Source organism: Bombina bombina, chromosome 2, assembly GCF_027579735.1.
Source record: "Bombina bombina isolate aBomBom1 chromosome 2, aBomBom1.pri, whole genome shotgun sequence".
Taxonomy (NCBI): Eukaryota; Metazoa; Chordata; class Amphibia; order Anura; family Bombinatoridae; genus Bombina; species Bombina bombina.
In genome coordinates, this window is record NC_069500.1 from 1260827274 (window position 1) to 1260849583 (window position 22310).

Sequence of the window (22310 nt, forward strand, 5' to 3'; positions counted from 1 at the left end):
AGAGGAAAACACATCAAAATGGTAGAATTTAGTAAAAGTATGCAAAGAGGACCAAGTTGCTGCTTTGCAAATCTGATCAAACGAAGCTTCATTCCTAAACGCCCAGGAAGTAGAAACTGACCTAGTAGAATGAGCTGTAATCCTTTGAGGCAGAGTTTTACCCGACTCGACATAGGCATGATGAATTAAAGATTTCAACCAAGATGCCAAAGAAATGGCAGAAGCTTTCTGGCTTTTTCTAGAACCAGAAAAGATGAAAAATAGACTAGAAGTCTTTCGGAAAGACTTAGTAGCTTCAACATAATATTACAAAGCTCTAACAACATCCAAAGAATGCAATGATTTCTCCTTAGAATTCTTAGGATTAGGACATAATGAAGGAACCACAATTTCTCTACTAATGTTGTTAGAATACACAACCTTAGGAAAAAATTCAAAAGAAGTTCGCAACACCGCCTTATCCTGATGAAAAATCAGAAAAGGAGACTAACAAGAAAGAGCAGATAATTCAGAGACTCTTCTGGCAGAAGAGATGGCCAAAAGAAACAAAACTTTCCAAGAAAGAAGTTTAATGTCCAAATGAATGCATGGGTTCAAAAGGAGGAGCTAGAAGAGCCCCCAGAACCAAATTCAAACTCCAAGGAGGAGAAATTGACTGAATGACAGGTTTTATACGAACCAAGTCTTGTACAAAACAATGAATATCAGGAAGATTAGCAATCTTTCTGTGAAAAAGAACAGAAAGGGCAGAGATTTGTCCTGTCAAGGAACTTGCGGACAAACCTTTATCTAAACCATCCTGAAGAAACTGTAAAAAAAATTCTCGGAATTCTAAAAGAATGCCAGGAAAAATGATGAGAAGACACTAAGAAATATAAGTCTTCCAGACTCTATAATATATCTCTCTAGATACAGATTTACGAGCCTGTAACATAGTATTAATCACAGAGTCAGAGAAACCTCTTTGACCAAGAATCAAGCGTTCAATCTCCATACCCTTAAATTTAAAGATTTGAGATCCTGATGGAAAAAAGGACCTTGCGACAGAAGGTCTGGTCTTAACGGAAGAGCCCACGGTTGGCAAGAGGCCATCCGAAAAAGAATCCGTCCATGCTGGAGCTACCAGCAGAACAAACGAGCATTCCTTCAGAATCTTGGAGATTACTCTTGGAAGAAGAACTAGAGGCAGAGAGATATAGGCAGGATGATACTTCCAAGGAAGTGATAATGCATTCACTGCCTCCGCCTGAGGATCGCGGGGTCTGAACAGATACCTGGGAAGTTTCTTGTTTAGATGAGAAACCATCAGATCTATTTCTGGAAGTTCCCACATTTGAACAATCTGAAGAAATACCTCTGGGTGAAGAGACCATTCGCCCGGATACAACGTTTGACGACTGAGATAATCCGCTTCCTAAATGTCTATACCTGGGAAATGAAGCACAGAGATTAGACAGGAGCTGGACTCCGCCCAAACCAGAATTCGAGATACTTCTTTCATAGCCAGAGGACTGTGAGTCCCTCCTTGATGATTGATGTATGCCACAGTTGTGACATTGTCTGTCTGAAAACAAATGAACGACTCTCTCTTCAGAAGAGGCCAAGACTGAAGAGCTCTGAAAATTGCACGGAGTTCCAAAATATTGATCGGTAATCTCACCTCCTGAGATTCCCAAACCCCTTGTGCCGTCAGAGACCCCCACACAGCTCCCCAACCTGAAAGACTTGCATCTGTTGAAATTACAGTCCAGGTCGGAAGAACAAAAGAAGCCCCCTGAACTAAATGATGGTGATCTGTCCACCACGTCAGAGAGTGTCGTACAATCGGTTTTAAAAGATATTAATTGAGATATCTTTGTGTAATCCCTGCACCATTGGTTCAGCATACAGAGCTGAAGAGGTCGCATGTGAAAATGAGCAAAGGAGATCGCGTCCGATGCAGCAGTCATAAGACCTAAAATTTCCATGCATAAGGCTACCAAAGGGAATGATTGTGACTGAAGGTTTTGACAAGCTGATATCAATGTTAGACTTCTCTTGTAGACACTGAATCTTGTAGACACTGAATCTACCTGGAAACCTAAAAAGGTTACCCTTGTCTGAGGAATCAATGAACTTTTTGGTAAATTGATCCTCCAACCATGATCTTGAAGAAACAACACAAGTCGATTCGTATGAGATTCTGTTAAATGTGAAGACTGAGCAAGTACCAAGATATCGTCCAAATAAGGAAATACCAATACCCTGTTCTCTGAATACAGACAGAAGGGCACCGAGAACCTTTGTAAAAATTCTTGGAGCTGATGCTAAGCCAAACGGTAGAGCCACAAAACTGGTAATGCTTGTCTAAAAAAGAGAATCTCAGAAACTAAAAGTGATCTGGATGAATCGGAATATGCAGATATGCATCCTGTAAATCTATTGTAGACATATAATGCCCTTGCTGAACAAAAGGCAGGATAGTCCTTACAGCTACCATCTTGAATGTTGGTATCCTTACATAACGATTCAATATTGATAGATCCGGAACTGGTCTGAAGGAATTGACCTTCTTTGGTACAATGAAGAGATAGAATAAAACCCCAGCCCCTGTTCCAGAACTGGAACTGGCATAATTACTCCAGCCAACTCTAGATCTGAAACACATTTCAGAAATGCTTGAGCCTTTGCTGGGTTTACTGGGACACGGGAAAGAAAAAAAATCTCTTTGCAGGAGGCCTTAACTTGAAGCCAATTCTGTACCCTTCTGAAACAATGTTCTGAAACCAGAGATTGTGAACGGAATTGATCCAAATTTCTTTGAAAAGAACGTAAACTGCCCCATACCAGCTGAGCTGGAATGAGGGCCGCACCTTCATGGGGACTTAGGAGTTGGCTTTGGGTTTCTATAAGGCTTGGATATATTCCAAAGTGAAGAAGGTTTCCAAACTGATACCGCTCCTGAGGATGAAGGATCAGGCTTTTGTTCCTTGTTGTGATGAAAGGAACGAAAACAATTATTAGACCTAAATTTACCTCAGATTTTTTATCCTGTGGTAAAAAAGTTCCCTTCCTTCCAGTAACAGTTGAGATTAAAGAATCCAACTGAGAACCGAATAATTTATTACCCTGGAAAGAAAGGGATAGCAAAGTTGACTTAGAAGACATATCAGCATTCCAAGTTTTAAGCCATAAAGCTCTTCTAGCTAAAATAGTTAGAGACATATACCTGACATCAATTCTAATGATATCAAAGATGGCATCACAAATAAAATAATTAGCATGTTATAGAATAATAATGCTATGAGAATTATGATCTGTTACTTGTTGCGCTAAAGCTTCTAACCAAAAAGTTGAAGCTGCAGCAACATCCGCTAAAAATATAGCAGGAGTAGAGGCAGCCCCATTAACTTTAGGGATTTTGTCCCAAACTCTAATCTGTCAGATGGCACAGGATATAATTGCTTAAAACGTTTTAAAAGGAGTAAATGAATTACCCAAATTATTCCATTCCCTGGAAATTACTTCAGAAATAGCATCAGGGACAGGAAACACTTCTGGAATAACTACAGGAGATTTAAAAACCTTATTAAAACGTTTAGTTTTAGTATCAAGAGGACCAGAATCCTCTATTTCTAATGCAATTAATACTTCTTTAAATAAAGAACGAATAAATTCCATCTTGAACAAATACAAAGATTTATCAGCATCAACCTCTGAGACAGAAACCTCTGAACCAGAAGAACCATTATCAGTATCAGAATGATGATGTTCGTTTAAAAATTCATCTGAAAAAAGAGAAGTTTTAAAAGACTTTTATGTATACTAGAAGGAGAAATAACAGACATAGCCTTCTTAATGGATTTAGAAACAAAATCTCTTATGTTATCAGGAACACTCTGAGTATTAGATGTTGACGGAACAGCAACAGGTAATGTAACAGTACTAAAGGAAATTTTATCTGCATTAACAAGTTTGTCATAACATTTAATACAAACAACAGCTGAAGGAACAGATACCAAAAATGATACACTTAGCTTTGGTAGCTCCAGCACCGAGCAGCGATTTTCCTGAAGTATCTTCTGACTCAGTTGCAACGTGGAACATCTTGCGATATGTAATAGAAAAAACAACATATAAAGCAAAATTGATCAAATTCCTTAAATGACAGTTTCAGTAATGGGAAAAAAATCCCAGTGAACAAGCTTCTAGCAACCAGAAGCAATAAATAATGAGACTTAAATAATGTGGAGACAAAAGTGACGCCCATATTTTTTTAGCGCCAAATAAGACGCCCACATTATTTGGCGCCTAAATGCTTTTGGCGCCAAAAATGACGCCACATCCGGAACGCCGACACTTTTGACGCAAAAGAACGTCAAAAAATGACGCAACTTCCGGCGACACGTATGACGCCGGAAACAGAAAAAAATTTTGCGCCAAAAAAGTCCGCGCCAAGAATGACGCAATAAAATGAAGCATTTTCAGCCCCCGCGAGCCTAACAGCCCACAGGGAAAAAGTCAAATTTTTTAAGGTAAGAAAAAATGATTGATTCAAATGCATTATCCCAAATATGAAACTGACTGTATGAAAATAAGGAATGTTGAACAACCTGAGTCAAGGCAAATAAATGTTTGAATACATATATTTAGAACTTTATAAAAAAGTGCCCAACCATAGCTTAGAGTGTCACAGAAAATAAGACTTACTTACCCCAGGACACTCATCTACATGTTTGTAGAAAGCCAAACCAGTACTGAAACGAAAATCAGCAGAGGTAATGGTATATATATAAGAGTATATCGTCGATCTGAAAAAGGGAGGTAAGAGATGAATCTCTACGACCGATAACAGAGAACCTATGAAATAGACCCCGTAGAAGGAGATCATTGCATTCAAATAGGCAATACTCTCCTCACATCCCTCTGACATTCACTGCACGCTGAGAGGAAAACCGGGCTCCAACCTGCTGCGGAGCGCATATCAACGTAGAATCTAGCACAAACTTACTTCACCACCTCCATAGGAGGCAAAGTTTGTAAAACTGATTTGTGGGTGTGGTGAGGGGTGTATTTATAGGCATTTTAAGGTTTGGGAAACTTTGCCCCTCCAGGTAGGAATGTATATCCCATACGTCACTAGCTCATGGACTCTTGCTAATTACATGAAAGAAAGACTATTTACACAAACAGCAGCAAGCTGGAGTAGGTATACATCAGTATTCTCCTAAAATTTTGGGGCTTGGTTAGGAGTCTGAAAATCAGCGCAATGTTATTTAAAAATTAGCACAACTATATTTTTTTAAATAAAAAAAAGCTGTAAAGGCTATATAAATGGATCATCTACAAAACATTTATGCAATGAAAAAGCTAGTATATAATGTCAATTTAAGCAGTAGCTGTTATATATATTACGCAATATTTTAATCAAAGCATCTTAATATGTCTAAAACATTTTTAGCATACATCATACTTTACTTTTTAGCATACATCATACTTTACTTTTTAGCATACATCATACTTTACTTATTAGCTTGCACCATACTTTTAGTGCAAGCAGTGCTATTAGAACGTTCAATGCACTCATATTACAACTGTTGAGTTAAGTTTTGTGTTCGAAATCCATCCAAAATACCGCTGTTTAATAAGACCTAATATAAACTAATATTATTAATAGTAAAGCACAGAACACAGTGCCCACCATTGGCTTAGTTCACTATCGGCTTAGTACTCAGGCAATTTTACTGCACGCCCCTATAGAAGTCTATAGTTAGGGATTTAGCGCACCCTCACTATCCTACAGGCAGATGTTAGGACGCCCTAGACTATTGCTGGAGCGAAATAAAATGACTTTGGTCTTATATATGGACTTAAATATGAGCACAAAAATAGAAGCAATATAAATTATGTTCAAGCGATATTATGATCCACGTGTAATGTAAGCCTTAAGTAGGTGGTTTTGAGTTTTATAAATTAGCATGACATTTAATCCGATCATGTAATGTAACAGGAATACACATGTATTAACAAAGAGCAAATCTACATCTAAAACCCCATTACTTGTACAAAAACCCATCATACAATCTAGAAATTAGCAGGGGTCCAAAATATATGCATATACATCAATTTAGTGTTTTATATACAAATATTCTGTATCTTAATTCTTAAAAAAAAAAAAGCATTAAAAAAATGGTAGCAGCATGGAGTCTTAACAACTGATAGTCAGTTCCTTTTATTAATGGCATCACCATTACTTTTAAGGTTCAAGCTACTATAGATCATATTTGCAGGAAATTATAGGTCATTTGTACATTAGGGGCTAGATTACAAGTGGGGTGCTAACGTTAGCGCACAATATTAAAATATCGAACCCGCATTAAATCGTGCACGTATTACAAGTTGAAAGTAAACGCGATTGCACAAGCGGAAACTAAATTTGTGCCCATCAGGTTAGCGTGACCGAATACCTCATGTAAAGGGTTAGGACAAAACAAAAATAAAATGTTGCATTAAACACAAAATAAATACAATATATATACGTATCTGATCGGGATGATTGCTGTCCGCCACCTCAGAGGTGGCAGACGAGTTTTGACTGCTTAGTAAATCGGCCCCTAATAGCATTCATTAGAAACATTTTTGCTAATATGTGTATATTGCAAAACTGCAACTACCCACATGCACTTGTGCAAAGATAGTAAGAAATTCATACATCACACAGAGCTAGTGAGTCTATGCCCCAATATCTATCATCTGTACAATTTACATCTTACAAATCCCTTAAAAAGCAATGTGTACAATTTAGTACTCTCATCACTTTTAGTACATGTACCTGGAAATAAGTGCATACAAATTATTAGGAAAATATTACTAGGATAACCTTCTCTCCATGTATGTGCACATGTAGTGTCATTTTCTAAGCAAAAGCTTCATGTTTTAGTAGATGATTATAAAGTTTAATTTAATAGAATGAATGCTAAAATTGAAGCAGATATAATGATACGTTGAGGCAGTGGAAGATTGTTACTGGTAATTGTAGCTTCCAATACATTTGGCACTCAGGAGCAAAGTAATCATATGTTGTTATCAAACTTCTATCTCCATAAAGCCTGTCAAGAAAATCAAGATGACATTGTCCTGAGTCTATACAACCTTCCATTATGGGCAGTCATACATTATATTTCAGGGCACAAAAATATTCCATGAAAAGAGGAAAAGAAGAAGGAAGGTAAATGAAAGGAGGAGAAAGGAATGGAAAGAGAAGGGAAGTAAAGAGAGAGGAAGAGGTAAAGGGTCCAATATTCAAAAGATCAACATTACAGCCTGATGAAACGGCTCTGTGTAGCCGAGAAACGCGTTGCTAATTTTAAAGACATTTTATTAAATTTGTTTTTCTTTGTACCTTGCTGGAGTGAATCTCCTCCTTTTCTTCTACATCACACACAAATTTTGAGTGTCTGCAGTGTTTTGAGTCTCTAGCCTATCGCTACTACACATCACTCTGTTTCCTCCGTAAAGATTGGAGTACGGTGTGTGTGTTGATTGGATCCTGATTGGCCAGACGAACCACGTGACTGACGGAGGTTTGCTGCTTGCCAGTGTGTGGTCTTCCAGGCGACTGTGAGGTCCCGGTCTGCTTTTTTAGGCACGCCGTAGTGCCGCTTCGTTTGTAAGTATTGCTTCTATCACCCCAGCATTTCGTAGTGTATTGGCGATATCACCCTATTTTGGCGCCTTCTTGTCTCCCGTTGTAGATTGATCCACTGTTCCTGTTCATATCGGAAGAGCTGCTACGACTCCGGACAATTTTGTTTTATATTACCTTCCCTGAGCGCACCTCACTAGGGGGTTGAAAACCCTGGATCTGTGAAAAGATCAACATGCTCATTTCAGTCTCTTAAAGCTTTTGCAGGGGGAAATGTTCTAAAAAAGTGGTCTGACCCTTGCTGTAGTAGCAATGTGCCTTCCTTAGGAAAGAAAAGGGCTCACTGTATTTTTTCATGCGGAGTACATTGCCAATGAATTTGAATCTCAGGAGAGTGGAGGGGGTCTAGTTCTTGATGCCTATCTCATCATGTGACCTGCTCACTACACTATCGAATACCCTGGCAACTAGACGTCATCTGGAAGAGTCCACAAGACTATAAAAACATTCTATTCCTCTTATGGGGGGGGGGACACATAGAGCAACTGGTTCACAGAATTGAGTAGCACACATCCGATTGTAAAATTCAAGATGATATATAGTACACAAATCATTGACTTTTTGAATCTATCTATTTTCAAGAGTGAGGATCGGTTGTTAACTATATATAATATATAGTAAAGAAATGGATAGGAATTCTCTTCTCATGCAGGCAGTTGACCCCCTCCAGCTCTGAAATGAGCATTACCAGTGTCACAATTTAAAAGGACAATACATAATAATTCACGACATAAAAAGGGACAAACAACTGCAAGAGATGGAAATTAATTTCATGGAACGAGGCTATAATCGGAAAATGCTGAGAGAATGTAAAGATCAACTGGCTGGTTATACAAAGGATTAGCTACATATTAAACCAGCCAAAAAGGAGCAGGAAGATAGAATGACATTTGCAAGGACATTAACAATGGGCAAGAATGCAGCTACCACAACTTTATATTAACATTGGCCTTTTCTACAATCCATTAACAGTCTACTTTTTGAGGAAAAAACACCCTCTAGGGTGGGGTACCGGAGGGCGAGGTCCCTCTGAGATCAACTTATCAAGATGGACTCTGTATAATGTTATACCTCAAATACTTGGTTACAATCAAAACCTGGTTGTTACCGATGCATGGGCTGTATGACTTGTGGGGGATTGTCCACTAGAGTTACATGCATAAAAATAAATAGTGCATTTGTTACACTGTGTTTGTAGACTTTTTATGTAGGGAAAAGAGTAGATTACTTGAGAACATGAATGGCAAATCACAGAGCTGCATTAGAAAAATGCACTTCGGACCAACCAGTAGCAAAGCATTTTGCCTTGACCAAAAATAATGTCTCAGATCTGAAAAACATAAAAAATTACCATATTCCCTCGGTATCTAGAGGAGGTGGGAAATTTAGAATATTACTGCAGCTCGAATCCAGATGAAGCCTGGGAACAATGGCACTCAGGGTTTGAATGTGCATTTGGATTGGGACTGCTTTCTATAAAAAAAAAAAGCTTGAGGTAGCAGCTATTTAGTGTTGGAATTAGTGAATTTGGAATAATAAATTTCTTCCTCTCTAAATAGGATCACAATAGATTTTAGCTGTAGAGAATATTTGAAAATTTTCTCTTTATTACATGCATGAAGATATAGAATTGCATAAATAATGTTTTTTGAAGAATGATATAGCTGCATGTAAATTATGCTTTAAAGATCAAATATTGTTTGGGAATTATAGGTATGTTGGATGAAACCATAATGTATACAGATGTGTATGTGGATATGCAAATAGGTTGTTCAGGAACATAACTAATATGCTAGAAAGGATGTGTACAATAGAAATTTAGGTGAAAAACATCCTGAATGTTATGACGTATATTGTACCAGGATGCCACTTTACTGTTGTGCAGCAATACAATATTTATGATACTATTGTTACTATTGTTATTGTTTTAATAGTCTTGCGGAAGTCTGGTTGTCAGGATGATAGATAGTGTAGTGAATGGGTCACGTGATGAAGTAGGCTTCCAGAACGCCGCCGGCAAATGTGCGAGAGGGGAGACAGGGAGCACATAAAATGGTGAGTAGTTTTTGAATTTCTGTAGGATGGGGTAACCCCAAAATGTCACACTAATAAAAGTGAAAAAAACAAGACCTGGTGTGTGCCTTCTTAATCTATAAACTATATATAGAGAGTTGGGTTTGTGCGACTGATAAGTGTTAGGGTTTTTTAAAAGTGCAGTCCATTGACGTTTATGGAGCCAATTTAACATGCTATGAATGCAGCAGTTTCCGCGCAAACTGTTAGGCTCGCCAGAAACAGGAGTTAAGAAGCAGCGGTCTTAAGACTGCTGCTCTTTAACTCGTCTGCCATCTCTGAGGTGGCAGACAGCAATCAGCCCGATCGTATACAATCAGGTTGATTGGCCGTAAATGTGCGTATGCTGTCGGCATTTATCGATGTGCTGCGGATCATGTCCACCCGCACATTAGTAAATCATCCCCTATGGGAGAAGATGTTAATGCGGTCGTGATATATGAAATCCTGAAGTTACCATGCATCAGGTTTCAATCGCATGCTAACTTTTTATTTTCCACCTGTAATACACGCTAACCCGCCCACCTTAAAAGTTTACTTTTAGAGGTGTTAGTGCGTGAGCAAAAAATATATTTAGTGTGCCACTGGCCCTAGGTATTTTAACTAAGTTTGTTATTAAAATAAACATCTTTTTTTTTGTGTTTTTGATGTGGTACCACTCTTCAAAAAGGGAAGTAGGGATGATCCAGGAAGCTATAGACCAGTTAGTCTGACATCAACAGTGGGGAAGATATTTGAAGGGATTATAAGGGATTTGATGAGCATATTCGTGTAAACAAGATTATGAGTTCTAATCAACATGGTTTTAGGAGAAATAGATCATGTCAAACTAATCTAATTAGATTCTATGAGGAAGTGAGTAAAAATATAGATAAAGGGGAATCAGTTGATGTAATGTACTTAGATTTTGCAAAGGCGTTTGATACAGTGCCACATGAGAGATTAATGCACAAAATTAGGAGACTGGGAATAGCTGAAAATGTTAGTTTGTGGATAAATAACTGGATAAAAGATAGAGAGCAACGAGTAGTAGTAAATGGATCATACTCAGATTGGACAAAGGTAATCAGTGGAGTACACCAGGGATCAGTGCTAGGCCCTATTCTTTTTAATATTTTTATAAATGACTTGGAGCTAGGATTAAATAGTGACATCTCTATTTTTGCAGATGATACTAAGTTAAGTAAGGTTATTAGGTCAGAGCAGGATGAACTTTCGTTACAAAGGGACCTGCAAAAATTAGAAGTATGGGCAGGTAAATGGAAAATGAGATTTAATACAGAAAAATGCTAGGTTCTACATTTTGGAAGTAAAAAAAAGTAGGCAACTTATTATTTAAATTGGACAAGACTTAGCCAAACACAGGATGAAAGGGATTTGGGGGTAGTAATAGATAACAAGCTAAAGATGGGTGCACAATGCAGGGCAGCAGCTTCAAAGGCTAATAAGATACTAGCATGTATTAAAAGAGGCATTGACTCAAGGGAGGAAAGCATAATTCTGTCACTATATAAAGCCCTGATAAGACCTCACCTTGAGTATGGAGTGCAGTTCTGGGGACCAATCGCAAAAAAAGATATTGCAGAACTAGAAAAAGTCCAGAGAAGGGCCACAAAGCTAATACGGGGATTGGAGAATTTAACCTATGAGGAGAGGCTAGCCAAACTGGGTCTGTTTTCTTTAGAAAAAAGGCGCTTAAGAGGTGACATGATTACTTTATATAAATATATTCAAGGCCCATATACAGAGATGGCAGAAGCTCTGTTTAGTCCAAGAAAATTGTTTGTGACCAGAGGTCACAATTTAAGGTTGGAGGAAAGTAGATTTAATCTCCTACAACGGAAACGTTTTTTTACTGTAAGAGCAATAAAATTGTGGAACTCATTACCAAAGGAGGTAGTGAATGTCAATACCCTAGATACATTTAAAAATTATTTGGATACCTTTCTGTCTATAAACAAAATTCATGGATATGATTGCTAGTTTTAAATGGGTCACCTTTTAGTGGGATTATTTAAGCTTAACTGGAGCTTTGTGTATATATTTTAGATTTGTATAGGTTGAACTCGATGGACTTCGGTCTTTATTCAACCTCATCTACTATGTTACTATGTTACTATGTTACAGGATATTAAAGAAATATGAAACCTAAAAAATATATTTTGTGATTTAGACAGAGCATACCATTTAAAAAAAAACTTTCCAATTTACTTTTATTATCAAATATGCTTTGTTCCCATTATATTTTGTGTTGAAGAGCCACCTAGGTAGGTGCCTTGAGCACTACATGGCAGGAAATAGTGTTCTTGCAAATTAATAACATTCTTACAAAACTACTGCCGTATAGTGCTCCAGACACTTGCACACTCTTGAGCTACTGAGCTACGTCCCTGCTTTTCAACAAAATATACCAAGAGAACAAAGAAAACTTGATAATAAAAGTAAATTAGAAAGTTGATTAAAATTGCATGTTCTATCTAAAGCATGATAGAAAAATACTGCTGAAGACAGTGGCAACAAGCTTTTCTGTTTACAATAGTGTTTTTTTAAACATTATACTATGTAAATAAAGTTTATAAAAGATAACGCCTTTTTTTAACATTGTATTTATGTAGCCACTACAGTCACGCAAACTGTAAGAATGTTCATACTTCACTAAACGGGTTTACTTCTAATATCGTGTTTGCCCTGTACCAAAGGTGTTCTCTTTTAACTTCTGTGAATTAATATATTCCTATGGAAAACTAAGTAGATCAATAAGACCACAATGAAATTAAAACTTTTAACGGCAGATCCATTTTTTTATTTATTTTTCTGTTGTACTGGAAGTCAGTATGACGTGTAGATGGAAAAGGGCATAATGTTTCTGTAGGTTCATTTTAATCCCATCTGTAATGAGAAGTGAGCCTGGGGTACCTATGATTACATTGCTGAGTAGGCTACTAAATAATATAATAGGTTGATGAATGACTGAAGAGTCTTACATAATGCATGTACTGGAATTCATGGGCCTGCTGCACTGTTAACAGAAAGAACTGAAATGTGACTGGTTCAATGTATCAGTCTCTGTCAGATCTATTAAAAAAAAACTATAGGAAGTGAGGGTTTATTTGTTTATTTTTAAGTTACTGCATTCCTACTGCAACCCCCAAAGCTGTTATTTGATTAATATTAATTTAACCCCTTAAGGACCGTGCATTCCAGACTAAAACTTCCCCAAAAGACCAGAGCACTTTTAGCATTTTTGCCTTCACTAAATTTTAACAGTAATAGATCCTTTTTTTTAAATTTACCTTTCAAAACTATATATATTTTTTTAGTAGACAACCCAAAGGGGCCGATCTACATTTTGCCCCGAATGGGGCCAACTTGCCCTGCTTCCGCGTGAGCCTTTATGCTCGACGGAAACAGCAGTTAAGAAGCAGCTGTCTTAAGACCGTTGTTCCTTAACTGGATCCGCCACCCCTGAGCAGTGTACAGCAATCAACCCGATCACATACGATAGGGTTGATTGACACCCCCAATCTGCAGGGGGAGGCATTGCACAAGCAATTCACTTGAACTGCTTGTGCCATGCTGAATGCTGACAGTGTATGCTGTCCGCATTCAGCAATGTCTACCAGGCATCAATAAATCAGCCCCAAAGTATTGATCTAGGCCCATTTTGGTATATTTCATGCCACCATTTTACTGACAAAGTTTAGGTTCCTCACTGAAATTATTTACAAACAGCTTGTGCAATCATGGCAAAAATGGTTGCTCAGAAATATTAGACATATATGGCTCTGGCATTGCTTTTTGGTAATTAGAAGGCCACTAATTGCAGCTGCGCATCACACTTTTATTATTCCCAGCAGTGAAGGGGTAAATCAGGTAATTTGTATGGTTAATTTTAGCTTTAGTGTAGAGATTACCCTCCCATCTGACATTTTCCACCCCCTTATCCCTACCTGATCCCTCTCAAACAGCTCTCTTCCCTCCCCCACCCCCACTGCTCACCCCATCTTAAGTACCTGCAGACAGTCTGCCAGTATGCAGTTTTAGACTTTTTTTTAAATAATTTTTTTATTATAGTTATTCTCTTCAGTGTAGGATTACGCCCTTACCTTACCACCTCCCTGATACCTCTCAAAAAGCTCTCTAACCCTCCTCCCTCTAACTAACTTCCCCCATCTTAGGTACTGGAAGCAGTCTGCCAGTAAACAGTTTTCTATCATTTTTTTTTTTCTATTTAATAAAAAAAAAAGGCTTTTTTTGTAGTGTTGCTGCCCCCTCCATTTACCCCTTCTCCCACTCCCTCCTTCCCCCTGCCTGCCGCTCTCAGTATTTATTTTTACTGCAGTGTAGCGGTCCCACCCATTCCTGCCCCTCCCTCCAACCTCCAGAGATGGGCCGCCCACCCGGCTCTCTCCTAACCCTCCCAAACGACCATTGGTTGACACCACCGCTATCCGATGCAGAGAGGGACACAGAGCATCTCTCTCTGCATCAGTAACTCTGCAACTCTTTTTCTGAACTGCCCTACTTGTGTGGCCTGCAGAAATAGCGTGATCTTGCTATTGTTAGCAAGACCGCATCAGAGAGAAGCCCAGGACAGCAGCGTCATACAGGGTACGGCACTGATCCTTGAGGGCTTAACGACTGTACAGAGTATGGCGCTAGTCCTTAAGGGGTTAAGATGTGTTGTGCTTATCTATCTATTCATCTAGCTATCTATACACATAATCACACATACATAAACACATACATTGCTTTAGGTATGTACCAGAGTATGTTTAGTTAGTAGCTGAGTCGCCATATATAAATAATGTAAGTGATTGACATGGATAAATGCTCCAGAGCAGAGTTTGGAATACCAGGATGTCTATTCTGACATTCATTTAAAATATTAAAAAATGCAAAAGTATTTTCAGTATGTAATTTACAGTGCAATCTATTTTAGCCCACAAGCCTTTCACAGAAAATAACCCTCCTGAAACATTTCCAGATAAAAGCAAAAAAACATCCCTTCTTGAGATAAAAGAAAGGGTAAATGTCAGATATAAGTTTAAAGAGTATTTCAGTTTTCATATATGCATGATGTATAGCAACAATAAAGTACTGCATCGCAAAATGCCTGAATACCAAATGCATGTTTTACATTCTTTCCCTCAAACTGACAGCCATTATAAGACCCCAGCACCATTTAGATAAGACCAGTATGTGCCAACCACCAAGAGCACCAAACACATTACTGCAGAACACAAACCAGATCAATGCTCCTTTTATGTTTAATATTGTAAAGGAAGGAACATCAGATCAGACCACAGTCCAAATATATGTTGTGTAAAGACCACATGCAAAACTACATGATGAGACCACTAGATTAGATGCCTGTCCATGTAGCTCATTTATTACAGATCTATGCCACACCAGACCCCTATATCAGATGTCTGCCCCTGCACCCTCCTTTATTACAAATGCATGCCACATCAGACCCCTAGATCAGGTGCTTCTCTCTGCACCCTACTTTACTACAAATGTATGCCACATCAGACCCCTAGATCAGATGCCTGCCCCTGCACCCACCTGTATTACAGATGTATGCCACATCAGACCCCTAGATCAGATGTCTGCCCCTGCACCCACCTTTATTACAGATGTATGCCACATCAGACCCCTAGATCAGATGCCTGCCCCTGCACCCACCTGTATTACAGATGTATGCCACATCAGACACCTAGATCAGATGCCTGCCCCTGCACGCACCTGTATTACAGATGTATGCCACATCAGACCCCTAGATCAGATGTCTGCCCCTGCACCTACCTTTATTACAGATGTATGCCACATCAGACCCCTAGATCAGATGCCTGCCCCTGCACCCACCTCTATTACAGATGTATGCCACATAAGACCCCTAGATCATATGTCTGCCCCTGCACCCTCCTTTATTACAAATGTATGCCACATCAGACCCCTAGATCAGGTGCTTCTCTCTGCACCCTACTTTACTACAAATGTATGCCACATCAGACCCCTAGATCAGATGCCTGTCCCTGCACCCACCTGTATTACAGATGTATGCCACATCAGACCCCTAGATCAGATGTCTGCACCTACAATTTATTACAGATGTATGCCACATCAGACCCCTAGATCATATATCTGCCCCTGCACCTTCCTTTATTACAGATGTATGCCACATCAGACCCCTAGATCATATATCTGCCTCTGCACCCTCCTTTATTACAAATGTATGCCACATCAGACCCCTAGATCAGATGTCTGCCCCTGCACCCTCTTTTATTACAAATGTATGCCACATCACACCCCTAGATCAGATGTCTGCCCCTGCACCTACCTTTATTACAGATGTATGCCACATCAGACCCCTAGATCAGATGTCTGCCCCTGCAGCCACCTTTATTGCAGATGTATGCCACATCAGACCCCTAGATCAGATGTCTGCCCCTGCACCCAGGTTTATTACAGATGAATGCCACATTAGACCCCTAGATCAGATGTCTGCCCCTGCACCCACCTTTATTACATATGTATGCCACATCAGACCCCTAGATCAGGGCCTCGATCCGATATACAGGGTTGCCCACAGAAGCCGGCGACGTCAAAATTTGCACGGGTTTGGTATCCTATATACGGCGTAACCTAGAAGTTACGCTCATATATATTTCTGCCTTCGCCCATAGTTTTTTTGGCCATAGACAGGTATACCAAACCCGCGCAGTTTGGTATCCAATATACAGCGTAAGGACTTAAGTAGCGAAAATGGAGAAATCTTACTCCATTTTCACCTCGCCACAAATTGCAGCCGTAATAAGCCTTACGCTGTGTATTGGAGCCCCATAACTCCCTAAACTACCTGCAAAATAAAACACCTAACGCATGCGCAATGTCTATCTACCTGTCAACCGCAATCTGCTAAATAAAACCTAACACCTAACACATGCGCAATGTCTATCTACCTGTCAACCGCAATCCCCCGCCGCAATCCCTAATAAAGTTATTAACCCCTAAACCGCCATTCCCAGACCCCGCCGCCACATACATTAAAAGTATAACCCCCTAATGTGATCCCCCTACACCGTCGCCAGCTACATTACATACCCCCTAATGTGAGCTCCTACCCCTCCACCAGCTTTATTAAACTACCCCCTAATGTGAGCCCCTTACACCGCCACCACCTATATTAAACTACCCCCTAATGTAAGCCCCTTACACCGCCGCCAGCTACATTAAACTACCCCCAATGTGAGCGCCTACCCCGCCGCCAGCTACATTAAACTACCCCTAATCTAATCCCCCTACACCGCTGCCAGCTATATTAAATACATTAACCCCTAATCTAATCCCCCTAAAGTAATCACCTCTATTACCAGCCCTTAAAAGGGCCTTTTGCGTGACATAGCCCCAAAGTAACAGCTCTATTGCCAGCCCTTAAAAGGGCTTTTTGCGGGGCATTTCCCCAAAGAAATCAGCTCTTTTACCAGCCCTTAAAAGGGCTTTTTGCGGGGCATTGTCACAAAGAAATCAGCTCTTTTGCATCTAATCCCCCTACACCACCGCCACCTATAATAAATGTATTAACCCCTAATCTAATCCCCCTACACCGCCGCCACCTATATTAAATAGATTTACCCCTAATCTAATCCCCCTACACCGCCGCCAGCTATATTAACTATATTAACCCTAATTATATTAGGGTTAATATAGTTAATGTAGTTATTATATTATATATATTAACTATATTAACCCTAATTATATTAGGGTTAATATCGTTATTATATTATATATATATATTAAGTATAATAACCCTATCTAACTCTAACATTCCTAACTAAATTCTTATTAAAATAAATCTAATTAATATTATTATTATTAATTAAAATATTCCTATTTAAATCTAAATACTTACCTATAAAATAAACCCTGAGATAGCTACAATGTAATTAATAATTACATTGTAGCTATTTTAGGGTTTATATTTATTTTACAGGTAATTTGGTATTTATTTTAACTAGGTACTATAGCTATTAAATAGTTAATAACTATTTAATAGCTACCTAGTTAAAATAATTACCAATTTACCGGTAAAATAAATCCTAACCTAAGTTACAAATACACCTACACTATCAATAAATTAAATAAACTACAAATATCTAACTAACTAAACTAAAACTAAACTAAAACTAAAATACAATTAAATAAACTAAACTAAATTACAAAAAAAAACCCACTAAATTACAAAAAAAAAAAAAAGATTACAAGATTTTTAAGCTAATTACACCTATTCTAAGACCCCTAATAAAATAATAAAGCCCCCCAAAATAAAAAAAATTCCCTACCCTATTCTAAATTAAAAAAAGTTAACAGCTCTATTACCTTACCAGCCCTTAAAAGGGCTTTTTGCGGGGCATGCCCCAAAGAAATCAGCTCTTTTGCCTGTAAAAAAAAACACAATACCACCCCCCAACATTACAACCCACCACCCACATACCCCTATTCTAAACCCGCCCAAACCCCCCTTAAAAAAACCTAACACTACCCCATGAAGATCTCCCTACCTTGCCTTCACCCAGCCGGGCCAAACTCTTCCTCCGATCCGGGCGAAGTCTTCAATCAAGCGGCAGAGAAGAAGTCTTCCATCCGGGTGATGTCTTCAATCAAGCGGCAAAGAAGAAGTCTTCCATCCGGGCGATGTCTTCAACGATGTCTCCGACGCGGAACATCCATCCGGCATGACGACTTCCCGACGAATGAGGTTCCTTTAAATGACGTCATCCAAGATGGCGTCCGTCGAATTCCGATTGGCTGATAGGATTCTATCAGCCAATCAGAATTAAGGTAGGAAAATCTAATTGGCTAATTGAATCAGCCAATCAGATTCAAGTTTAATCCAATTGGCTGATTGGATTGGATTGTAGGTGTATTTGTAACTTAGGTTAGGATTTATTTTACAGGTAAATTGGTAATTATTTTAACTAGGTAGCTATGCTATTGTACCTAGTTAAAATAAATACCAAGTTACCTGTAAAATAAATATAAACCCTAACATAGCTATTATCGATTTAATATAGGTGGCGGCGGTGTAGGGGGATAAGATTAGGGGGTAATCTATTTAATATAGGTGGCGGCGGTGTAGGGGGATTAGATTAGGGGATAATACATTTATTATAGGTGGCAGCGGTATAGGGGGATTTAGATTATAGGCAAAAGAGCAGATTTCTTTGTGACAATGCATTTTAAGGGCTGGTAAAAGCTGATTTCTTTGGGGCATGCCCCGCAAAAAGCCCATTTAAGGGCTGGCAATAGAGCTGTTTACTTTGGGGTAATGCCACGCAAAAAGCCCTTTTCAGGGCTATTTGTAGGGTTAGACTTAGGTTTAGTGGTAGGGATAGTTTAGTATTTTAGGGGTTAATTAATTTAATATAGGTGGCGGCGGTGTAGGGGGATTAGATTAGGGGTTAATTAATTTAATATAGGTGGCGGCATTGTAGGGGGATTAGATTAGGGGTTAATTAATTTAATATAGGTGGTGGCGGTGTAGGGGGATTAGATTAGGGGTTAATTAATTTAATATAGGTGGCGGCGGTGTAGGGGGATTAGATTAGGGGTTAATTAATTTAATATAGGTGGCGGCGCTATAGGGGGATTAGATTAGGGGTTCATTAATTTAATATAGGTGGCGGCGGTGTAGGGGGATTAGATTAGGGGTTAATTAATTTAATATAGGTGGCGGCGGTGTAGGGGGATTAGATTAGGGGTTAATTAATTTAATATAGGTAGCGGCGGTGTAGGGGGATTAGATTAGGGGTTAATACATTTAATATAGCTGGCAGCGGGATAGGGGGATTAGATTAGGGGTTAATCATTTTAATATAGCTGGCGGCGGGGTAGGAGCTCACATTAGGGGTAGGTAATATAGCTGGCGGCGGTATAGGGGCTCACATTAGGCGGTAGTTAATGTAGGTGGCGGCGGGGTAGGAACTCACATTAGGGGGTAGTTAATGTAGGTGGCGGCGGGGTCCGGGAGCGACGGTTTAGCGGTTAATAACTTTATTAGGTGGCGGCGGGGTCCGGGAGCGGCGATTTAGGGGTTAATAACTTTATTAGGTGGCAGCGGGGTCTGGGAGCGGCGGTTTAGGGGTTAATGCATTTATTATTAGGAGAGTGAGGGGGGATAGCGGATAGAGGGGTATATGTGTCTGGCTATGTTTGGGAGGCGTTTTAGACAGTACGGGTGATTTTATAACTTAGTCAGGTTTTGTAGGCTCCGGCAGTTTCTAAAGTCACTGGCGACTCCAGAAATTTGTACTTACGCAGATTTCTAGACATCGCTGGTTTATCCGACTTGCGGCACTTTAGCATCTGACGGAGCCGTATATGTGATAGCTCGAGTTGCGAGCTGAAACTACGGGCGGCGGGGCTTCCCTCGCTTGCGACGCAAACTACGATCTATATATGATCGCGCCCCAGATGTCTGCCCCTGCACCCACCTTTATTACAGATGTATGCCACATCAGACCCCTAGATCAGATGTCTGCCCCTGCGCCCACCTTTATTACAGATGTATGCCACATCAGACCCCTAGATCATATCTCTGCCCCTGCACCCACCTTTATTACAGATGAATGCCACAACAGACCCCTAGATCATATGTCTGCCCTGCATCCTCCTTTAGTAAAGATGTATGCCACATCAGAACTCTAGATCATATGCCTGCCCCTGCATCCTCCTTTAGTATAGATGTATGCCACATTCTGATGTGGTCTGCCCCCAGATCAGATGCCGGCCCCTACGTTCTCCTTTAATATGGAAGTTAGATTTTGAGTTTGATGTATCTTTAACAGACATCAGTTGTATATTTATGTTAATAATTTAGAGGGTCCAGTGATTGACATAAACTAATATTTTATACTTGTTAAAGTATAATAAGAAATAGTAGATTGAAGACCTCTAAAAACTGCTAAAAATATCACTAATTTCTATTAACCTTTAACAAAAGTTTAAATTTTTTGTCTGACATTAAGTATTGTAACAAATTGAATAACACATTTTCTTTATACATTTTAGCAGTCAATCATTTATATTGGAAGTAGTTTTAGGCTATGTAACTTCATAACATACTGCTTATAATATCGTGACAAGTCAAATAACACATCAGGTGACATGAGTAAATGAACTCATTGATTTTGTCTGTAGGAAACAGGGCAAGTACCAAAATGCCTCATTGCATAGACAAACTGTTACCAGATAGTGGACTTCATATTAGACTTGTAAAACAATTGCAGAATAAATTTATGCAAAAGAAATATCTTTTTGGAATGAAGCAGAGAGGAAAACTTCATCAAGCTGTCAGATTATATATATGTTTAAGAGTATGACAATTGAAATGTGTCAATTTAAGGTACTCTGTGTACATCAGCAGATTCCGGTAAAGACTGAAAGAGGTGTCTGCTCAGAAAAGAAACATTTTGGGACGACTTTATTTAATTAACATATTAGTTTGCAAAAAATATTTATTTTAACGTATTTGTATATAATATAAAAAAAGAGAGCTATTTGTTAATAAATAATTGTAATTAGTCTTGCTAACAGTTATAAAAAAATATTGTTCTTCATTTTCATATTAAATTTTAAGAGATGCATTAAAAAAGATAGTTTTTATACAGTTTTCACACATAGATATAGCAGCGGAACTACAATAAAAATGTTGACCGGCCACTGCCTGCACTGATATCATGTGAGTGTGACGTGATACTTCACTAGTGTCTCTGTCTCTGACTACAGGGGTTAGTGTTTCTGTTTTACCCATTGGTGTTTATGTGTGTGTGTATGTATGTATGTGACTGTGTGTGTATTTATGCATGTATGTGTGTGTGTGTGTATGTTTGTGGAACCAGCAAAATACAGACCTTGTTACTACAGCATGGCGGGGGGTAAACAGTAAAAAGTGTCACTATACAGTACCACTATATAGGGAGTGCAGAATTATTAGGCAAGTTGTATTTTTGAGGATTAATTTTATTATTGAACAATAACCATGTTCTCAATGAACCCAAAAAACTCATTAATATCAAAGCTGAATATTTTTGGAAGTAGTTTTAAGTTTGTTTTTAGTTTTAGCTATTTTAGGGGGATATCTTTGTGTGCAGGTGACTATTACTGTGCATAATTATTAGGCAACTTAACAAAAAACAAATATATACCCATTTCAATTATTTATTTTTACCAGTGAAACCAATATAACATCTCAACATTCACAAATATACATTTCTGACATTCAAAAACAAAACAAAAACAAATCAGTGACCAATATAGCCACCTTTCTTTGCAAGGACACTCAAAAGCCTGCCATCCATGGATTCTGTCAGTGTTTTGATCTGTTCACCATCAACATTGCGTGCAGCAGCAACCACAGCCTCCCAGACACTGTTCAGAGAGGTGTACTGTTTTCCCTCCTTGTAAATCTCACATTTGATGATGGACCACAGGTTCTCAATGGGGTTCAGATCAGGTGAACAAGGAGGCCATGTCATTAGATTTTCTTCTT